General features: G+C 36.1%; 1 protein-coding gene across 11 annotated transcripts in view; it reads left to right on the top strand.

Moving 5' to 3' along the window:
• Window positions 1-21,958, top strand: part of CEP170 (centrosomal protein 170) — a 144,797-nt gene that overhangs the window by 5,244 nt on the left and 117,595 nt on the right. Inside the window, exon 1 of one of the 11 annotated variants that reach the window (XM_070501374.1) lies at window positions 15,879-16,018. The exons of the other annotated variants lie outside the window; for them this stretch is intronic. The gene's annotated coding sequence lies outside the window, so the exon portion shown is untranslated. Of the gene's footprint in view, window positions 1-15,878; window positions 16,019-21,958 lie in introns of those variants that run through there. 11 annotated transcript variants of the gene reach the window in all.

The following is a 21,958-nucleotide window of genomic DNA, read 5'->3' as shown; positions in this document are numbered from 1 at the left end:
TATGTTTGTTTTTAATTAAGGAGAAACCTTTATACGCCCACAGTACTAAAGGAGTTGGTTGAAGCTTACAGTCTAGTGGGGGATATGGATGATTGTATGATGTAAAGTCAAGTAGACATAGGTACTATGAAGAAAAATAAGTCAGAATAAAGTGGTAGAGAGTTATGGACAACTGCTGTTTTTTATTTTTAAGTGGTCATTCAAACAGAACATTCACATGGTTCAAAAATCAAACAATATTTTAAAAATAAATAATGTAAAAAATCCTCCCACTCTTGTACCTTATCTACTGAGTTAACCACTTTCCCCAGTCCAATAGATAGCTCTTTCTATTATGGCTTATGTTTCCTTTCAGTGGATTTTTTTCATTTTAAGCAAATACAATGTATACTCTTTTTTTTAATTAATCAATTTATTTATTTATTTATTTTTGCTGAGTAAGATTAGCCTTGAGCTAACATCTGTGCCATTCTTCCTCCACTTTATATGTGGGTTGCCACCACAGCATGGCTCACGAGTGGTCTAGGTCTGTGCCCCAGATCCGAACCCATGAACCTGGTCCACCAAAGTGGAATGTGTTGAACTCAACCACTACGCCAGGGGGCTGGCCCCTACAATATATATTCTTAATCCTCCTCTTCCCTTTTACAGAAAACATAGCCTCCTAATACAATTTTCTGCACCTTGAGAGCTACTGTTTTAGAGAGTGGTTAGGGGATATCTCTCTTGGAGAAGGTGACATTTAGCAGAGACTTGCATTAGGTAAGGAAGCAAGCCATATAGGTATCTAGTTGGAGAGTGCAGTGGTCCTGAGACGGGAATGGGGTGAGTGAATGGAGAGAACAAAGAGACCACTGGCTGGAGGTGAATGAGCAAGAAGAGGGAAAAATAGGAGGAAATGAGGTTGGAAAGAGATTGTCTTGGTTGAGTTTATTTAAAGTGCCTTGGGAGTTCGTTGGAAGATTTTTGAGCAAGGGAATGACATACGAATTGGGTTATATTTTTAAAGTATGGCTCTGAATGTTTTGTGGGTAGTAGACTGGAGGGGAAAAAAATGGGAACAGGGAGATGAGCTAAGAGGCAATTGGAGTGATCTAGACTAAGAGATGTTAATGGTTTAGACTAGAGGGATAGTGTGGAGATAGTGAAAGTTACCAGGTTCTGGTTTGGGGCATGTTAAGTTTGAAATGTCTGGTAAACATCCAAGTGGAGATATCAAGTAGGCCGTTGAATATAGAAGTCTGAAATTCAGAGGAGTGGTTCGGACTGAAGATTTAAATTTTAAGCATCGCCAGTAGACCATTTTTAAAGCTGTAGAACTGGGAGACTTCACTTAGGTTGAGAGTTCATTAATTAAGTTGATAAGAGCTCCAGGAATTGAGACCTGACGCTCTCCAACAGTGAAAACTGATCAAGAAAAATTGAAAAGAAGTGGTCATTGAGGTAATGAGTATGGTGTCCCAAAAGCCAAGTAAAGAATGTAGTTTTAGAGATAAGGAGTGGTCAGTCACCTGTACCACCTTTAAAATCAGTAAGCACTTCTTAAGAAATCAAGTGATATCTTCTTTCCTTGTAAACTCGCTGAGAAAATAATTTCATTAGACCTCTCTTTATTCCAGTTTTTTTGATGAGGATGTTTACAGTTATTCTCCCCCAGAGAGTACTAAATCTGAAGCTGTGAACAAACTTTTACTCATAAATAGGTCCCTGCTCTTTCCTAGGTGGGATGGACCTTGTTGCTGCTGCTACTGAGGTTTGAACAGGAGAGACAGTGCTGTTCAGTGAGAAGAATTTGCTGTCAGGAATTGCCTCAGTCACTAATGGTGTGGTCTTGAGCCTGTCACTTCATTTCAGAAGCTCAGTTTCTTCATCTATAAAAGAAAGCTAGTGATAGTCTACCTACCTCAGAGGTTTATTTTGAAAAACAAATTAGATGTAAAAGACAACGAAAGGTGTAATTGCTGGTAGGGATCTCCCTTCCCCATTGCCCCAAGTGTGGTACCTCATGATAATGTGGATGTGAAGAAATGTTTTGTTTGGGGTGAGGAAATGTGCTTTCATTCCGACTCTGTAGGAGTGGTTTTTCACTTCTTGTGCACTCCATCCCCATAGGCAGTTTGCACATCATCTTACCGTATTGTTGGGGGTAGAGAAAAGGACATGATGCTGGAAAGCGGCTTTGAGATAACTGTCTCCGATCCTAAACTCATCCTTTTAATTCTAAGCGGAGTGTCTACATAATGAGATGAAGTCAGAAAGAAGTAAACAAGCCAGCTTACTTTTTTCCAAGCCAACAAGGAGAATTTTCCTCCTTTAACTGGCTTTTTTATGGAAGGTGTTTTACTGGATAAGGGTTTCTTACATGGTTTGTCACGTTACATAGAATAGAAAAAGTACAGATTCAAAGTTTAGGGGTTGCATAGGGGTCTTGGACTCCAGGCAACCAGCTAGAAACTGATTTGAGGAAACAGAGGCTAGGGGAAATGAGCATACTTGATGACGTAGGGGTAAAGCATAAAATACTTATGTTGGTGAAAAAGGAACATTGCAGATGGAGGACTTTGTGTGGAAAGCTTTTTGAAGCAATAGGACTGTACCTTCAAAACATCCCTCTCGAAGACCTTGCTGTAATACTATTTGCTCTGGTTGCTCAATAAATACTTCTCATTGGATAAATAATGCATTGCAGATTGAAGGCCACCTTATTTTTTGGTAATCTTTTATTTTTTTGTATTAAAAAACTAATTCTTGCATTTTACAGAAAATTTAGAAAATAGCATTAAGTCAGAAAGAATTCATTCATAATCCCACTAGCCAGTGACACCACTGTTACATGTTCTTGTCTATTCTGGTTTAATCTGGTAACATTTTATCATGAGATTAAACTTTCTGACTTTAACTTTTCATGGTGGCATAGGTGTCCATCTTATCAAACTTGTAATTTACTTAGAATTTATGGAAATTTAGTATTTTTAAAGTTGTAACCAGCTCTGCAGTGGACGTTTCTAACTGTGAATTTCTGTGCAAATCAATATTTTTCTTTGCCAGTATGTCAAGAAATGAATTGTATCAAAGAATATGCAGAATTCTAAAACCTTTTGTGATTTTCTAATGAAATTCTCCCCCCTGCATCCCCCTATCGATGCCAATCTACATTTCCACTGTTGTTGTAGGAGATTGTGTTTCCTCAACCTTTCATCAGTGTTGGATGTCACATATCTTTTTAAAAATTTTGCCAATGTGATAAACTAAAAACCTTATTTAAGGTTCTCTTGTTAGTAATATATCTGAACAGTTTTTAAGAAATATGTTCGTTGACCATTGTATTTCTAATCCGAACTGCTTGTGTGTGTCCCCGTGGCTCATTTTTTCTAAAGGAACGTTCATCGTCATATTCACTTGTTACAACTTCTTTGTCATATATGTTGTAAAATTTTTTCCCAGATTGTCATTTGTCTTTCAAATTTATTTCTTTTTTACCCAACAAAGATTTTTGATTTATTTATAGCGGAATTTCTCTTTTCCTTATGAAGTAATCACGCTGTACAAAATTTTATTAAATACATGCTATATTTTTCTTATAGAAATTATGATTTGAGTTTTTACATGCAAATGTGTTAATTTATCTAAAATATATTTAGGCAGATATATATATATCGCCTTTTGTCTCAGTACCATTCATTGCGTAATTCTTATATTTTCTTTATCACATCTTTATCTTTATTTTCATTCTTATATTTTCATTACCTGTCACAATTTGAAATATCTTTTTATTTTATTTTATTGAGGTCATAATAGTTTATAACGTTGTGAAATTTCAGTTGTACATTATTATTCATCAGTCACCATATATATGTACCCCTTTACCCCTTATGCCCACCGCCCTCCCCTCGGGTAACCACTAATCTGTTCTCTTTGTCCATATATTTGTTTACCTTCCACATATGAGTGAAATCATAGGGTGTTTGTCTTTCTCTGTCTGGCTTATTTTGCTTAGTATGATACCCTCAAGTTCCATCTGTGTTGTTGCGAATGGCACGAGTTTGTCATGTTTTGTGGCTGAGTAGTATTCCATTGTATGTATACCACATCTTTAATCCATTCATCAGTTGATGGGCACCTGGGTGGCTTCCACGTCTTGGCCATTGTGAATAATGCTGGAATGAACATAGCGGTGCATAAGTCTCTTTGAATTGTTGATTTCAAGTTCTTTGGATAAATACCCAGTAATGGAGTAGCTGGGTCGTATGGTATTTCAATCTTTAATTTTTTGAGAAATCTCCATACTGTTTTCCATAGTGGCTGTACCAGTTTGCACTCCCACCAGCAGCGAATGAGGGTTCCCTTTTCTCCACAACTTTTCCAACATTTGTTAATTTTGATCTTGGTAATTATAGCCATTCTAACAGGTGTAAGGTGATATCTCACTGTAGTTTTGATTTGTATTTCTCTGATGATTAGTGACGTTGAGCATCTTTTCATGTGCCTGTTAGCCATCTGTATATCTTCTTCGGAAAAATGTCTCTTTATATCCTCTGCCCATTTTTTGATTAGGTGTTTTGTTTTGTTCTTGTTGAGTTGTATGAGTTCTTGATGTATTTTGGAGATTAACTTCTTGTTGGATATATTATTTGCAAATATTTTCTCCCAATTGCTGGGTGTGTTTTTGTTTTGTTCCTGGTTTCCTTTGCCTTGCAGAAGCTCTTTAGTCTGATGTAGTCCCATATGTTTATTTTTTCTTTTGTTTCCCCTGCCCAGGTAGACATGGTATTTGAAAAGATCCTTCTAAGACCGGTGTCAGAATGTATTTCTTCTAGGAGCTTTATGGTGAAGTATCTCTTTGCATAGATTTATTTCTAAATCTTTTATTCCATCTACCTGTCTGCCTGTTCCTGCACTGTTGTGTTACTCCCATGTTTGGTAACATAGGTTTATAATATCTGTTTATAAACTGACAGACTATTCACTCTACACTGCACTGGTTTTACAGAATTGACATATTTATTTCCTCCAGATAAGTTTTACAGTTACTTTGTCAAGCTTATTTGGAAAAATCCTTTTGGGATTTTGATTGAGATTACACCTAGTTTATTGATTTGTTTGTGATATGACTGATGGCAAAGGAGCTCTGGAACAGGTTTTTGAGGCCTTAGTTTTTGATAATGTTTTCATGTCTGTTCAGGTTCCTGCCTGTTTTTCAATCATTTGTGTCATTTTCATTTCCCTAGAAGTTATTCACGTAATTGAGATTTCCAAATTTATAAGCACAAAGTTGTAAATATAATTATTTTGTAAACTTAAAAAAATTATGTCTGTGGTTATATCCTTTTATTACAATGCTAAATATTTATGACTAATGAAGAAAAAAATATATGTCAAGGATTTTAGTAGTTTTTTAAGAGTGAGCTTTTTGATTTATTTTTATGTTTTTAATTTGTTAATTTCTTTTTGAATCTTCAATAGTTATCTCTACTAGTTTGTTGAATAATAAATTTATTTTTATTTTTTCTAGTTTAGTAGAAAACACTTATAAGGCTATATATATTTTTTCTTAATACAGCTTTGGATGAATACCTTAGATTTTATATGGAGTGTTCTTAGAATTTTTAAATTTTTTTTTTTAAAGATTTTAGTTTTCCTTTTTCTCCTCACAGCCCCCCAGTGCATAGTTGCATATTTTTAGTTGTGGGTCCTTCTAGTTGTGGCACGTGGGATGCTGCCTCAGCATGGCTTGATGAGCGCTGCTGTGTTCGTGCCCAGGATCCAAACCGGTGAATCCCTGGGCCACTGAAGCAGAGCACAGGAACTTAACCACTCGGCCACAGGGCTGGCCCAGAATTTTTAATTTTTAAACTATTTTATTCCCTCTTTTTACTAGAGTTAATTTGTGAGATTTTTTTTCTAATATAGGGGCTGTGTGTATGTAGTTTATTATTATTCTAGATTTTTTTCTTATATTTTTAATGAAAATTCTCATAGAGGGGAATTGAAAGAATTTCATAGTGACTACTCACATACCCACCATCTTCATTCTGCCATTAACGTTATATTATTTTGGTTTTATCATGTCTGGCCATATATTCGTTGTCTGTCAGTCCATCTTACGTTTTGATACGTTTCAAAGTAAACTGCAGACATGTATGTGTGTGTGTGTGTTTAAGAAAAGGACTCTTAAGTCATTTGAAATTAATTGTTTCAGTTTTAAATTTTCAGAATGTACTATTGAAATATTTTCTAACAACCACTGTGGTATTAAACAAACAGCAGTTTAAAAATGAAATGTTATTTTCTGTTCCAGTAGAGTTACTGAACTCAGTTCTTCTATAAATAGCTAGCTGACAGAATTGACGCTGACAACACTGAGCTGTCCTTTGTTGGAGGGCAGGGGCATAATGTGTGTGTGCGCGCACGAGCTTTTAAAGTGGGATGATAGAGTTTGATTTTTGTGTGTTCTTTAAGCTGAAGAGCTATTGAAGGAAACATACACTGTTTCTTTAGTCTAGCGGTTCTCTTTCCTTCAGTGGCAAATCCAGGAGTGAAATAGTTGTTCTCAGTTTGACATCACACTACCTCCCACTTCCACTGTTCTCGGTTACCCTTCACCTATGTGAGGAATTCGACGTTGTGCTATTCAATAAAAATGAGAGCCTTTGCTTGAGGTGAGAGAGCATTGTTTGACCCTGTGATTTATTATAAGTGGTGCATAACAAATTCCACAATGTTAAGGATCTACTATACAGAATCAGGAATTTAAAATTTGTAAATTGGAGAGGTAGGAAGACAGAGAATGCAATTAAATGAACGGTAGCTAAAGTAAAATGTAGAAATTTGAGGAGGGGGGCGTGGGGACAAGGGGATAGGGCTATTGGTGTTCAGCGGAAGCAGGTCTAGTAATTAATTGTGAGTAACATCAGAACATAATTCATTAATAGATTCAGGACCTTTTTGCTAATATGTCTTAGGTTAATTGCAGGTTATTACCTCTGTCCCCCAAAGATATAAGATGAGGTCTATGTAAGATGAATATTTCATCAAAGAATGCTGTCTTAACAACAGTTTCATTCATCTACTTCTCAGGTGCCTGTTTTTGCCACTAGGATTTCTAATATCTGACTTGTTCTTTTTTGTCTGTCTTTTTCTTGGGCACAATTTATAGTTTCCTCCTCCAGTCTGAGCATTCTAAATCAGCACATTGTATATTTCGTGTGCCCTAGTATCTTTTTAGAATTTCTTTCTCTTTAGTCTTCACAATTAACAGCCCGTTTCCCCCCATCCCTGCTCTTCCATGTTGTCAACCAGTAATTCCAAACTGAAGGAGTCTTTTGAGGAATTAGAAAATACAGATTTTCTGGGGGAACGTAAGTGGGCTATCTAAATAAAGGGAGATTGGGAAAGAGGGTACCTGGGTGGTTGGTAATGTCATTCACCAAGAGGGAAAACAAGAGGAAAGGCAGATTTTTTTCAGAGGATTGGAAGGATTCTGTTTTTTCAAATTAATTCTGAGTCACTGGGGACATTGAACTGAAAATGATTTGTAAGCATTTGGAGGTAAGGTCTGCATCTTATAAAAGAGATTTTTACTTGAAATATAGATGTGTGACAATGAAATAAGCGGTATTAAAGTCTAATGGTTTCTGAGAAGTCTCAAAGGGATCACGTGTTGGGGAGTAACCCCCTAAAAAACAAGGATTTAAAGAGAAAGTAGAGACTTTCGAAGAGTTTGAGGACTGACCACAGAAGTGAGAGGAGACCAAAGTGATGAGTCTAGAAGGCAGGAATGGTTAAAGATATTGAGAGGTGATGCAAGATAGGAATATTCAGGGTCATTGGATTTAACAGTTAGGAGGACATTTTTGACCGTAGTTCACTAAGGCAGTTGAGTGGAAAAAAGAGGACAGAAATTGAGGATAAATTCAAGAATAGTGGAAGGGTAAGGAAGTAGAATTAGCAAACACTGACTACTCTTTCAAGTTTGGCACTAAAGGGAAGTGAAACTCTGTGCTGTCTGTACTTTCTTTTCTTTTTTGAGATTTTTAAAAAATTTCCATGCTTTCTGGTACTCATTTTAAAGCACATTTTTAACAAATCTGTTGTAAAACAAATTTTCAAAATGCAGAAACTTATATTTAAAGCAGAATAAGCTCTTACAATAGACAACAACACATAAATTCCTTATTTTGAAAGTTCATTAATTTTAGGACATAACATTGTGAAAAGCTAAGATATCCTTAGATTCTAGTGGACATTTGTCTTTTTATATTCTGACTTTGCTGCATGTACAAGGAGCTAATCATAAGAGCTGCAGTAATAGTTTTCTTAGCAGGAAATCACATTTCTTAAAAATAGTAAAGCACCTTTTCAAAATTATTTGCTATCTAAGGGTATCATGTTCAAAATCGAAAAGTTACTTTGGCCTTGGAAATTCACATGTACTAACATGGGTACTGAGTTTTGTTACAAAATTACTTTCTCATTAGATTTCAGGATTTCTTTGATACGTATGTATACCATACACTCTAAAATGTAAGCTTACTATTTGATAAAATTCAAATATACTCAAAATCACTTCTTAAAAATGTATAAGGATTTAGGTAAATCTTGTATGTTGGATCCAGCAAATGAAGGAAGCAAAATACATTTTTACCAAACATATCAGCGTCAAAAATCAGAATGAGGGCTAATGTCCAGAGCAGGGGAAGATAATTAAGAAATTTATGAATCAGAGTCCCTAAGCACTTAGTCCTAACAAAATTATTTGCTTCTTTTCATATTTTGAGTGTTTTTATTTGGTCATGTAGAAGTGTCTGATCTAAGTCCTTATAGGAAATGAATATGAAATTAATGGAGATGTATGAAATAACAAGATTATTAGATCTTTTGATAGGATTCTTGAACATCTGATGGAAATAGTAAACTGGTTCAAATAAAATTTAACAATAGAAGTCTCAATAGGACTTTTACTAATCAATTTAATATGTATTTTTCCTTTTGTTAACATTTATCCCATAGATTGGTTTTCACTAGTGTGACATGATTTTATCTGATTAATCAGTCATAGGAAACCATTTTTCTGTCAAATGTTACAAAACCACAGGGAAAAAATGGGAATCATGTGAAGGCAGGAACCAAATTAATTTTTTTTGAGACAAACACTTTTAGAAGCCTAAATTTGTTTTATAAATTAAAATGTATGTATCATTTTAATTAATGAATACTGTCATCAGATATATGCTACAGAAAAACCAGATGATTTAGTTATTTTCTGTCACAGATTACTTTTTAGATTGTTTCCTGATCTTAGGATAAACATACACACAGACACACACACACACACTCACACAAACTTTGTCAATATGGTGTAAGTAAAGGAATACTTTGCACAAGGAGTTAGATGTCCATTTTAGTTCTGCCACTCTTCCTAGCCATATGACATTGAACAAGTCATCTAATCTCAGTGTCTCATTTTGCTCATTTGTAAAAATAAAAGATTTAAACTGTTTACTTTCTAAGGTTACTCCCAAATTTTGAAATAATATTATATATTTGGAAAATTTAGGATATTCTTCAATTTTCTGTTTATGGCACATTGAGTCACAAACTAGTGAGTGTGAAAGAGAGTAATTAGAGGTAGTGGTATACAGAGATGGAAGAAAGAGCAAGAGGATGGGACAGAGGAGAAAAGAAAGGTAGGATTGAAGAGAAAGTTTCTGGAAGGTGAACCTTTTTTTGACATATCCTGATACTCATTTGGGCTCAGAGTATTGTCTCCTAGTAATAATTGTTCTTAAATATACTAATAGTCTTTTAATCTATTTTAGCTGCTTTTTATCCTCAAACTTGCACATGCTCTTTTCCAAATGAAATAATATGTCATAGAGAATTGTTCTTTACCTATGCCCGAAGACTCCCTCGCTTAAAAGAATTGTTGAAAAAATTGTCTTCTCAGAAATATTCACACTACAAAAATCTTTCTGGCAATCTGTTGCATATGTCATGGTGTTCTGGTAATGATGAACCATCACTTTAAGCATCAGTAGTCTAAGGAATTGGAATATATGGAAGGATAGACTTCGGACATAGTAACAGTTGAAATGGTTATTGAAAAACTGCAGTGAAAAAATAGGCTTGATTTCTTATGTAGTGTACTGATTTGTATGAATGCTGTACACTTTTATAAATGAAAATGTAAAGCTCTTTATGTTCTTTTGATATCAAAATTTTTCTTTCCAACATAAATTATTTTTTATCAACCTGTTCTGCATGTTTATATTCTATAGGTATGAAGTATTTAACTAAAACCATCCTTAATTAATGTACATAATTACGTAATTCCTGTTTGTGTCAAACTGAGCTAGCTCGAGTAGCCACTAGCAATATGTGAATATTTAAATTTAAAATAATTAAAATTAAATAAAATAAAAATTCTTCTTAGATTCATTTGCCGTATTTCAAGTGCTCAGTTGTTCACATGTGGCTAGTGGCTAACGTATTGGACAGTGTAGCTCTAAAATCTTTTCACCAGCGTAGTTGTATTGCACAGTGCTGGTATAAAGATATTTATGAGCATTATAATTTAACATGAAGGTAAAAGGAAATACTGCATAATTTAGGCTAATAATTAACCACTTTTTGTTAGGCTGGAAACCACCAGCCCTGGTGGTCTAGTGGTTAAGATTTGGCACTCTCACCGTGTGTCCAGGTTCATTTCCTGGTCAGGGAACCACACCACCATCTGTAGGTATCATACTGTGGGGCTGCTTGTTGCTGTGATGCTGAAAGCTGTGCCACCAGGATTTCAAATTCCAGCGGGGTCACCCGTGGTGGACAGATTTCAGTGGAGCTTCCAGACTAAGACAGACTAGGAAGGAGGACCTGGCCACCCGCTTCTGAAGAAATTGGCCGTGAAAACCCTGTGGATAGCAGTGGAGCGTTATCTGATAGAGCACTGGAGGTGAGAGGACGGCAGCGAAAGACCAGGCAGGGCCCTGTTCTGCCGTGCACAGGGTCGCTAGGAGTCGGGATCCACTTGAGAGCGCTAACAACAAGAATTAGGCTATAAGTAAGTGCATTTGTGATGTATTTGTAAAATACATCCTTGCTTAAATCTTACTCTGAGTTTTTAGTTATTCTGCATTTTGAAGTTTGATTTCAGTTTTCGTGTGTTGTGCTGATACTGTGGTGGAAATGATTTATATCCACCTCCCAACAGTTAATATGTAGTGAATTAAAGGAGAAAAGGTAGTAATGATGAGCAGGAACAATTTTTAAAGGGTATATTAGGCAGTGATATGATAAAATTCATTACAGACAAATGACAAGAAAAACAGAAATTGTTGTCGTAGAATGAGCTAAGAAAGGTGAGTCAGAAACGTTTGGCCTTCACGGTCTTGTAGACCCTGAACTCATCCTGCTTTCTTCCCTCTCTTGCTCCCTCCTGTCGATTCGGTTTTCAGTCCCTGGAGGCAGCGTTGTGCACCTTTCCCTGCTCTGGGTCAGGTATGACCTGACAGAGGTTTTCAGATTCATAGTTGATCACTGAGCCTAGAGATGGCTTACTGTTCCTTCAAATTCTAGGTTTCTGATCCATGCTGTACCCTGATTTACTCAGTTTGCCTCATTCTTCTAGATGGGACAACTGGTTTTTGGTCTCTGATTTTAATATAAACTGATTGATTCTTACTTGTCTGTGGATTTCTCAGGGAGAGAATCTTGGAGTTGGCTGGTGACCAAGCAGGAGTGGAAGAGGTAGATTGACAATAGACTGAATTTTGCATGTACCGTCAGGGTTTATTGCTCAAAAAGACAGTGTCAGAGATCATGCTGCTGGGTAAAAATATATTGCTTTTCAGTCATATTCAAACTCTTTAGCCTAATCTGAGTCTGTAGGAACTGGTATAACTTGCATCATTTTTAAGGTACACTTGAGAAAAATAGGAAGGAGACAGTGGTTGTGGAAGAAGCCCAGAACTTGGTATCTGAAAGCCCAGGTTTGAATCCAAATGGCTCCTGTTTACTCCTGCTAGCCTTGTGACCTTGGGCAAGTCTTTTAACTTTAGTTCTCTTGAGGGGAAAAATGTTTCTCACTTGGATATTTTGGGAGTTAAGTGAAAGAATGAAAGTGTAAGCAGCTAGCACAGGTACTGGCACAAAGGAGGTACTTGATAAATGTTTGAATCCAAGTCTTAATTGATGTATTGGTGTAAGACAATGAAATTATGTTTTAACAAAGTTGTGCAGTTCTGCAAAAGAAAGCAAGTCAGATGTCACATTTTTCATAAATTGGCAGAGAAAACTTGGCAAGAACTTTTAATGCCTACATAATTTATAGAAAAGTATGACTTCTTTTCTCAAGCATTTTCTTTAAACACTTTGTGAAATGATTTTTATGAAGAAACGATGTTTTGTTAAATCACTGGCTTTTCCCATCAAATGTAAGTCGTCTTTTGAAAATATATAATAAATTCAGATATAGAATGTATGACTATTGATATTTGGAATGTCATCTTCATTATTTACAAAAAATTATTTTTGAGCTTTAATGCTTTTTCAAACAAAAGTTGTAAATTACATTTTTCTCAGTATTTGCTTTGTTTTTTAAAAAAATTTAATAATGTTTAAATAAATGGCAGATAATAAAGGTAAAATTTGGAGCACTTATTCCAAAATAATCATGAGGATATGAAAGCAGAAATTTTCCCAGTACTGAGTTGGTTCACATGAGCACGAAACGAGTATCTTGGTAGGTATCCAAAAAAAGCACAGCTGTGGGTTTATTTTTTTGGATTAACTGTACAGTTTCAAGTAGGGGTGAGGATTCAAAAGAAACAAATTTTTCCCAAGAGTATACTTCATTATGTGTTCCATGTCAGGTTAACTATACAGCAGATCTGAATTTTAAAGTATGTTCTAAATGTATGTCACTTTCTCAGAGGTTTCCCCAGACTACCCGGCCTAAACAGCACCGCCCTGAAACTGTTGATCATGCTGTTCTCTTTGTTTACTCGTGTTCCCAGCTTCCCTTGTCACTGAAGTTGTCTTATTCATTTACTTAGATTTGTTCATTTACTTAGCTGTCTATTTTTGTTTCTGTGAGATTAGGAACTTTTTCTATGTTGATCATCTCTCTCTCCCTAGTCTCTGTAGTGCTTACTATTTAAGTACTTGTGAATGAAGAAAAGAGTAGATTAATTCATTTTATAGTACTCTATAAAATGGAGTCTTCTTGTATAATTGTTGTATAATGTTTATGTCCATTTTCTAGAACTTACATAATTTTTGAAGTTAAACACAATTGTGTATGTGTGTATGAAATTCTTAGAACAGTGTCTTGCACATAGTAAATGCTACTTATAAATAAAATTCTTTCTGTTTTTGTAATATTTGATCAATCATATCTGCACTTTATTTCATCTTGAGTCCTTAGCTGAAATGCAGCCCTAGTTCTTTTTTCTCATTTTCAGAAATAGGTGCTGTCAGAAGGCAGAGACTTTAGTGATAGGTATATTTTCTATTAGGGGTTTAGTAGGGGGAAATATGAAATATGAATCGTAAATTTATACATTTTAAAAAATTTACTCACTTATCTTCTGGTTTCTTGGTATGATAGGATAAAAAAACTTGATAGCTATAGCAGCTTTATTCATAATTGCCAAAACTTGGAAGCACCCAAAGAGGTGGAAGCACCCCCTTCAGCAGGTGAGTGCGTGCATAAACTGTGGTGCCTCCAGACAATGGAGTATTACTCAGCACTCAGAAGAAAGGAGCTGTCAAGCCGTGAATAGACATGGAGGACCCTTAAATGCATATGGCTAAGTGGAAGAAGCCAATCTGAAAAGACTACGTGCTCTATGATTCCAATTATATGACATTCTGGAAAAGGCACCGCTACGGAGACAGTGTAAAGATCAAGGGTTGGTGGGGGGAGGGATGAATAGGCGGAGCACAAAGGATTTTTAGGGCAGTAAAAATATTCTGATTCCATAATGATGTGTACATGTCATTATACATTTGTCCAAACCAATAGAATGTACCACACCAAGAATGAACCGTAGTGTAAACTGTGGACTTTGGATGATCATGATATGTCAGTGTAGGTTCAACAATTATAAAAGACGTATCACTCTGGTGTGGGCTGCTGATAATGGGGGAGGCTATGCATGGGCCGGGGGCGGGGTGAGGGCGGGTCGGGGTATCAGGAAATCTTTGTGTCTTCTCCTTCAATTTTGCTGGAAACTTTAAACTCCTCTAAAAACTAGTCTTTTTTTTTTTTTTCCGAGGAAGATTAGCCCTGAGCTAACATCTGCTGCCAGTCTTCCTCTCTTGGCTGAGAAAGCCTGGCCCTGAGCTAACATCCATGCCCATCTTCCTCCACTTTATATGTGGGACGCCTGCCACAGCATGGCTGTGTCCTCACCCGGGATCCAAACCAGCAAACCCCGGGCTGCTGAAGCGCAACGTGTGAGCTTAATCGCTGCACCATCCGGCCGGCCCCTCTAAAAACTAGTCTTAATTAAAAAAATTTTTTTAAAAGACGTGGTATAAGTTATAAAGGCCTATATGGCAGTTGATGCAGCAGCTTAGTTCATTCTAATTTATAAGCTTTACTGCTGATTCAAATGACAATTTCTGGAGGTAAAGTCTATCACTTTTTTCCCTGTTGTTTTAAGTTTTATTTCGTTATGAAAATCACATCTCTTTTTTCCTACCGTTTATTCGTTTAGGAAACAGAGCTAGGCCCTGGGCCAAGCGCACAGATATCGTTGTTACTCTTTCATGCCTCTTGGTATGAGAAGAAAAATCGTCACATGGATGCATAAGTAGATAATATTTTATTAAAATAAGAATTGTAGAGATTGGAGGAAAGCATTTTCAGCTGCGTAGATTGATAGTCCTAATGTGAGGCCAGTTCTTTCTTTCTTAATAGTAAAGTCTGCAATAGCAGGAGATGTGAGGTAAGAGGAGGTTCCTCTGAAAGGCCATCTGGTGATGAATCAGGAGCCAATTGCCAGAGGCGTAAGGATAGACTGCCCTTACCGTGTGTTTTAGCTCAAGTAATTGCATACACTGATGATCATTTATAGAATAGGTTTTTTTCTTCCAACCTGATAATCTGAATAAACTAGTTCTTTGCCGCGGTTATACAGTGCATTATTCATAGTTATATTGTAATGTTGTTATGTATCAAGTGCGCTGTTGTCCATTCACAGCTTTACATGGTAATGAAGATCACTCAGACTCTTCTTGCCATTAGTCAATTTGAACTGGAAGTCACTGGAAGCAACATTTTTTAATATAAATAAACAAAGCAGTAAAGTATATGTAATGTTGAAACTTAGAAGTATAGTGAAGCTATGTGCTCTTCTGGACATCTGCAGCGTTTTTGTTTTGCTTTTTAAAATTTAAAGCTTAAATGTTAAATTTTTAGTCCATTAGATCATGAAATGAGCTCTGATCTAACAGGAGAGTCACTGTTTAAAGCTAATTATAGATACTGAAGGTGGAAACGGGCCTGTGATGCTGGTTCATGGGAATGAGACTGCGATGCTGTTCATTGTTTACCTCCATCTGACCTCCAAATGGCAGGCTTTAAACTTTGGTCGGATTGCTGCTGTAAAGAAGCCTACGTGAGAAGGGCCTAAAGAGTATGAGAGACACAGCTGAAGGGGGGCAGTAATAGGATTTAATGGCTAGCTTTAATTGTAGCAAAGGTTAAATGATTCCTTTCTAACCTCCTGTTCCTGGAGATTTCCAGATTATCCTCACCTCAAGAAGATTTGTAGCAGCTCCAGCGCTGCTGGTTCATTCAGTAAAAATAGCCTGTCACTCACTCACTAGAGGTGAAACATCGGCTGGGCTCTCGGGATACAGAGGTGAAGAAACGTCTTTGTATTTATTTCAGCTCTCAGCCTTTAATACCAGCTGAGTGTCTGCCTCTGAGTCTGGGATAATGACAACTTCCTGTTTATCCTACTATCACTTTAGGCTTATCTCTGTCTTGGCATCTACTGACCAGCATTCGGTAAGAACTGAGTTCCATGTGGTGAGGTCTTTTTGTTTGTTTGTTTTGTCTTTGTGTACCCTAAATGCTCATAAGCACCTGGATTTGATAGGTTTCTTACTAAGTTTTTACTGAAAGAAGGGGGGATGGAGGAAGATAGAATCCTGCCATTAGAGAGCTCACCAACTAGAGACAGAATCTCATAGTAGCAGTGCAATATCATTAATGCTAAAAATTGTAGTTCAAATTAGAGCATAACAGATATTTGAACCAAGTATTGTAGGGCTACAAAGAAAAGAATGGCTTACTCTGCCGTGGGGAAAGACTTCGAGAAAGGCAACACTGTTAGCTTTGCACTTTGTCATACTCTGGGGTTTCTTAATGCTGAAATTAATAAGCATAGCAGATAGTTATATAATTTTGTATTCTATCTAGTCTGCATATCTAAGGTTGTTAGCTTTTAAGATTGTTACTCCAGTGTTAGAAAAGTCAGTGAGGATTGCTGGCATGGGAAATGGAAGAGTCAGAGTTGTGTTTCAGTTATATTGTCAGTCCCTTTAGATGAAGCAAAGGCAATTCTATTCATTGGTCAATAGTAGGCTTTGATATTTGTAATTCCTAAGTGAGAGTTCCTGGAATTTTTACTATTTGTAATTAAGGCTATTACCTGTTCTCTCAGACCCCAAACACACACGAATGTTTAGAATTTTGTTGATTTTTCAGAATTATGTATGAGACTCTTAGGCCCCTGAATCTGTTAGATTTGTTAAATCTAAACTTAAGCCATACACATGTTAATGATATTTCATGATTTATGGATCGACATATGCCGTGAGTTCTAATCCCTGAAACTTTGCTAATAAGTTTTTGGGGTAATCTTTTAGTTTCTTAAATTCCTCACTAAATAAAATTTTTCTATTATATCACATAGTAAATAGTAGTACCCTGGATGTGTCAAATTCTTTTCATTGCGTTCAAAGCACTCTAATATTCTTATTTAATTTGGAAGGGTTATACTTGCTTTTACAATAGTATCTCACTTGTAGAATTCTGCTGCCTCCCAACCAAAGATCCAAAAATAAACTAAAGCCTTCAGAGTGACAAAATTTATGTTTCAAAGCCTATAAATGAAAATATATGTACACTTGTGCACCACATATTGACTTTTCAGTCAACAGCAGGCCTCATATACGATAGTGGTCCCATAAGATTAGTACCATATAGCCTAGACGTGTAGTAGGTGATACCATCTAGGTTTGTGTAAGTGCACCCTGTGATGTTCACACAATGATGAAATCGCTTGATGACGCAGTCCTCAGGACATATCCCCATTGTTAAGCGACACATGACTGTAGTTCACTCACAGGAGCTCTCATTCAGATTTTATTTGTTCATTTTGAGCCTAGTTGAAATATACTTATCTTATTTTTAAGGCCTTGTAGGAGGGAGTGGGGCTATTACAATGAAAAATGCTACTGATAAGAAGGGAGAAGACAGAAAAAAACATAAAGAATGTGAGTTTAGGATCTCAGAAAATTAGAACTAGATAGTATTAGGACAGATCAGTATTCCTTAATAAATTTTGTGGAAATTGCTAGTTTACAGCACAGTTTAATAAGTGATAATAGTGATAATCATGAACCACTAATAAAGAGTTAAATACAATATTTAATATTTTGAGTTGTAAAAGTAGGTAAATGTAAAATATATTTTGAAATATTTTCATCTAAAATGGTAAAACTAAAAACTGGTATTAATACTTTACGGCAGGAATGGCAAGCTTTTTCTATAAAGGGCCAGAAAGTAAATATTTTAGCCTTTATAGGCCGTATGGTCTGTTACAACTACTCAGCTCGGCTTTTGTGATGCAGAAGCTGACTGTGTTCCAGTAAAACTTTATTCACAAAAATAGGCAGAAGGCCAAAGTTAACCAGTCCCTGCTTTAAGGGAAAAACTCTCGGTTCTATGGAAAGTTTGAATGTCCAAAATACCTTGTTCTAAGGCAGAAAAACACAATACAAAACTAAACAAAATACAGTCATGTGCTGCCTAACGACGTTTTGGTCAGTGACTAACTGACACCACGTGTGACAGTGGCCCAAAAAGATGAGTGCCATACAGTCTAGGTGTGTAGTGGGCTGTGCCATCTAGATTTGTTAAGCACACCCTAGGATGTTTGCACAGCGATGAAATTGCCAAACGTCGCATTTCTCAGAACATACTCGCGTCGTTAGGTGTACACGACTGTAAGGTTTTACTTTATTTCCAATTTAAAACAGAGAAATCAAGGCAGAGAGAGGGCTTGAGGGGCTGTTCTTTTCCAGTTACATTTTCTAAAAAATCATGGTAAAGTATGCATAACATAAAACTTACCAACTTAACCGTTTTTTAGTGTACAGTTCAGTGACATTAATTACGTTCAGTGTGTAACTGACACCACCGTCTACTTTTAGAACTTTTTCATCATCCCAAACAGAAACTCTGTACCTACTAGACAATAACTTCCCATTGCTCTCTCTTCCCAGCCCCTTTTACCTCTATTCTGCTTTCTGTCTATGAATTTGCCTATTTTAGCTGCCTCATATAAGTGGATCATACAGTATTTGCCCTTTTGTGTCTGGCTTATTTCGCTTAGCACGATATGTTCAAGGTTCATCCATGTTGTAGCCTGTGTCAGAATTTCATTTCTTTTTATGATTGAATAATATTCCATTGTATGTACATGTCATATTTTCTTTATTCATCTGTTGATGGACACTTGGGTTGTTTTCACCTTTTGGCTATCATGAATAATCCTGCAATGAACATTGGTGTAAATGTATCTGTTTGAGTCCGTACTTTTCATTTCTTTTGAGTATAGACCTAGGACTGGAATTGCTGGATGATATGGAAATTCTGTCTTTGGCTTTTGAGAAACTGGAACGGCTGCACCTTTGTACATCCCCACCAGCAGTACACGAGGGTTTCAGTTTCTCTACATCTTCACCAATACTTATTTTTATTTTTTGATAATAGCCATCCTAATGGTGGTATCTTACTGTGGTTTCCATTTGCATTTCCCTGATGATTAATATTCTGAATATTAATCGCTTATCAGATAAATGATTTGCAAATATTTTCCCTCATTCGTTTCACTCTCTTGATAGTGTCCTTTGATGGACAAAATTTTTTTTTAACTTTTTTTTTTGAGGAAGATTAGCCCTGAGCTAACTACTGTCAGTCCTCTTCTTTTTTGCTGAGGAAGCCTGGCCCTGACCTAACATCCGTGCCCATCTTCCTCTACTTTATATGTGGGACGCCTACCACAGCATGGTGTGCCAAGCCGTGCCATGTCTGCATCTGGGATCTGAACCGGCGAACCCCAGGCCGCCGAGAAGCAGAACGTGTGCACTTAACTGCTGTGCCACCCACCAGACCAGCCTGGACAAAAGTTTTAAAATTTGATAAAGTCCAATTTATGTATTTTTTGTTTTGTTGCCTGTGCTTTGGTGTCATCTTAAACAAACTGTTACCAAATACAAGGCCATGCAAGTTTTCCGGTTTTTTCCTTCTAAGTTTTATATAGTTTTAGCTCTTATGTTTAAGTCTTTGATCCATTTGGGGTTAGCTTGTGTATGGTGTTAGGTAAGAGTCCAGCTTCATTCTTTTGCACGTGGATGTCTAGTTTTCCCAGCACTATTTGTTGAAAAGACTCTTTTCCCCATTAAGTGATCTTGGCACCCTTGTTGAAAATCAGTAGACCATATACGTGAAAGTTCATTTCTGGGCTCTCTGTTCTGTTCCATTGGTGTGTATATCTGTCTTTATGCCAGCACAACTCTTTTAATTACTGTAGCTTTGTAGGAAGTTTTAAAACCAGGAAATGCGAGTTCTTCAACTTTGCTTTTCATTTCCACATTGTTTTGGCTCTCTGAGGTCCCTTGAGATTCCATATGAATTTAGGCTGGATTTTTCTATTTCTTCAAACAATGCTGTTGGGATTTTGATAACGTAAAGATTACATTGAATCTGTAGATTGCTTTGGGTAGTCTTGTCAATATTAACAATATTACGTCTTCAAATCCATGAAGACAGGGTGTGTTTCCATTTATTTAGATTTCCTTTAATTTCTTTCAGCTATTTTCCATGTTTTTCACTGTACAAGTCTTGGGCCATCTTGGTTATATTTATTCCTAAGTATTTTATTCTTTTTGATGCTGTTATAAGTGGAAGTTTTTCTTAATTGCCTTTTCAGATTGTTTGTTGCTAGTGATCAGAAATGCAACTGATTTTTGACTTAATTTTATATCTTGCATCTTTTCTGAATTCATTTATTAGCTCTAACAATTGCACGTTTCTGTTTTTTTGGTAGAATCTTTAGAGTTTTCTGCATAAAAGCTTATCTCACCTTTGGACAGAGATGATTTTACTTCTCTTCCAATTTTGATGCCTTCAGATTCTCTTTCTTACCTAATTACTCTGGCTACGACTTCTAGTACTATGTTAAATAGAAATGGTGAAAGCGGGCGTTCTTGTCTTGTTTCTGATTTTAGGGGAAAGGTTTCAATCTTTCATTGTTGAGTATGTTAGCCATGGGCTTTTCATGTAGTGCCTTCATGATGTTAAAGAAGTTCATTCTATTCCTAGTTTATTAGAGTGTTTTTGTCATGAAAGGATGTTGAATATTGTCAAATGCTTTTTCTTCATCAATTGGGATGATCATGTGGGTTTGTTTTTTTCCTTCATTCTATCAATACAGTCTGTTACATTAATTGATTTTCTTATGTTCAACCGTCCTTTCATTCCAGGAATAAATCCCACGTGAACATGGTTTATAATCCGTTTATTATGCTGCTGAATTCAGTTTGCCAGTACTTTGTTGAAAATAGTTGCATCAATATAAGATGTTGGTGTAGTCTTCTTTTCTTGTAGTGTCTGTGTCTATCTCTACCTTTGGTATCAGGTAATGCCGACTGCATAAAATGAATTAAGATGTCTTCCCTCCTCTTCAGTTTTTTGGAAGAATTTGAGAAGTCTTTGTGTTAATTCCTTTTCAAAAGCTAGGTGAAATTCACCAGTGAAGGTCTTTAGCTGTTGTTTGTTAGGATGTTTTTTTTACTGATTCAATCTCCTTAGTAGTTATGGTCTATCCCAGTTTTCTATGTCTTCATGATTCAACCTTGGTAGGTTGTGTGTTTCCAGGAATTTCTCCGTTTCATCTGGATCATCCAGTTTTTTGGTATACGCTTGTTCATAGTATTCTCTCAGAATCCTTTTTATTTCTCAGAGGTCACCCTTGTTGAAAGAATTTCAACCTTGTTGAAAGAAAGAAGTCAGTAATGTCACTGTTTTTATTTCTGATTTTAGTGATTTTGAGTCTTATTATTAGTCAATCTAGCCAAAAGTTTGTTATACTTATTGATCTTTCAAAGAAATAAGTTTCATTTTCATTGATTTTTCTCCATTGTTTTTCTACTCTCTTACTTTGTTTATCTTCACACTAATCTTTATTATTATCTTCCTTCGGCTAGCTTTGGGTTTACTTTGCTGTTTTTCCAGTTTCTTAAGGTATACAGTTAGGTTATTTATTTGATATTTTTCTTTTTTAATGTGTACATTTACAGCTATGAACTACAGCTAAGGCACTGCTTTTGCTATATTCCACTATATTCAACAAGTTGTGGTGTGTTGTGTTTTTGTTTTTATTTGTCTCAGTGTATTTAGGATTGCTTCTTTTACTCATTGGTGGTTAAAGAGTGTGTTGTTTAATTTCCACATATTGAGAATTTTCCAGTTTTTCTTCTGTTTACCGATTTCTAATTTCATTCAATTATGATTGGGAAAGTTGTTTTGTAAGAATTCAATTTTTAAAAATTTATTGAGACTTACGTTTTAGACCTAACACAATGGTCTAGCCTGGTGAATCTTCTGTATGCACTTGTAGTTGAGTGGCGTGTTGTATATATGTCTGTTAGATCAAAT

This window comes from Equus asinus, chromosome 30 (assembly GCF_041296235.1).
Source record: "Equus asinus isolate D_3611 breed Donkey chromosome 30, EquAss-T2T_v2, whole genome shotgun sequence".
NCBI lineage: Eukaryota > Metazoa > Chordata > Mammalia > Perissodactyla > Equidae > Equus > Equus asinus.
Note: the sequence above shows the minus strand (reverse complement) of the source record. Positions and strands in the feature narration are given on the sequence as shown.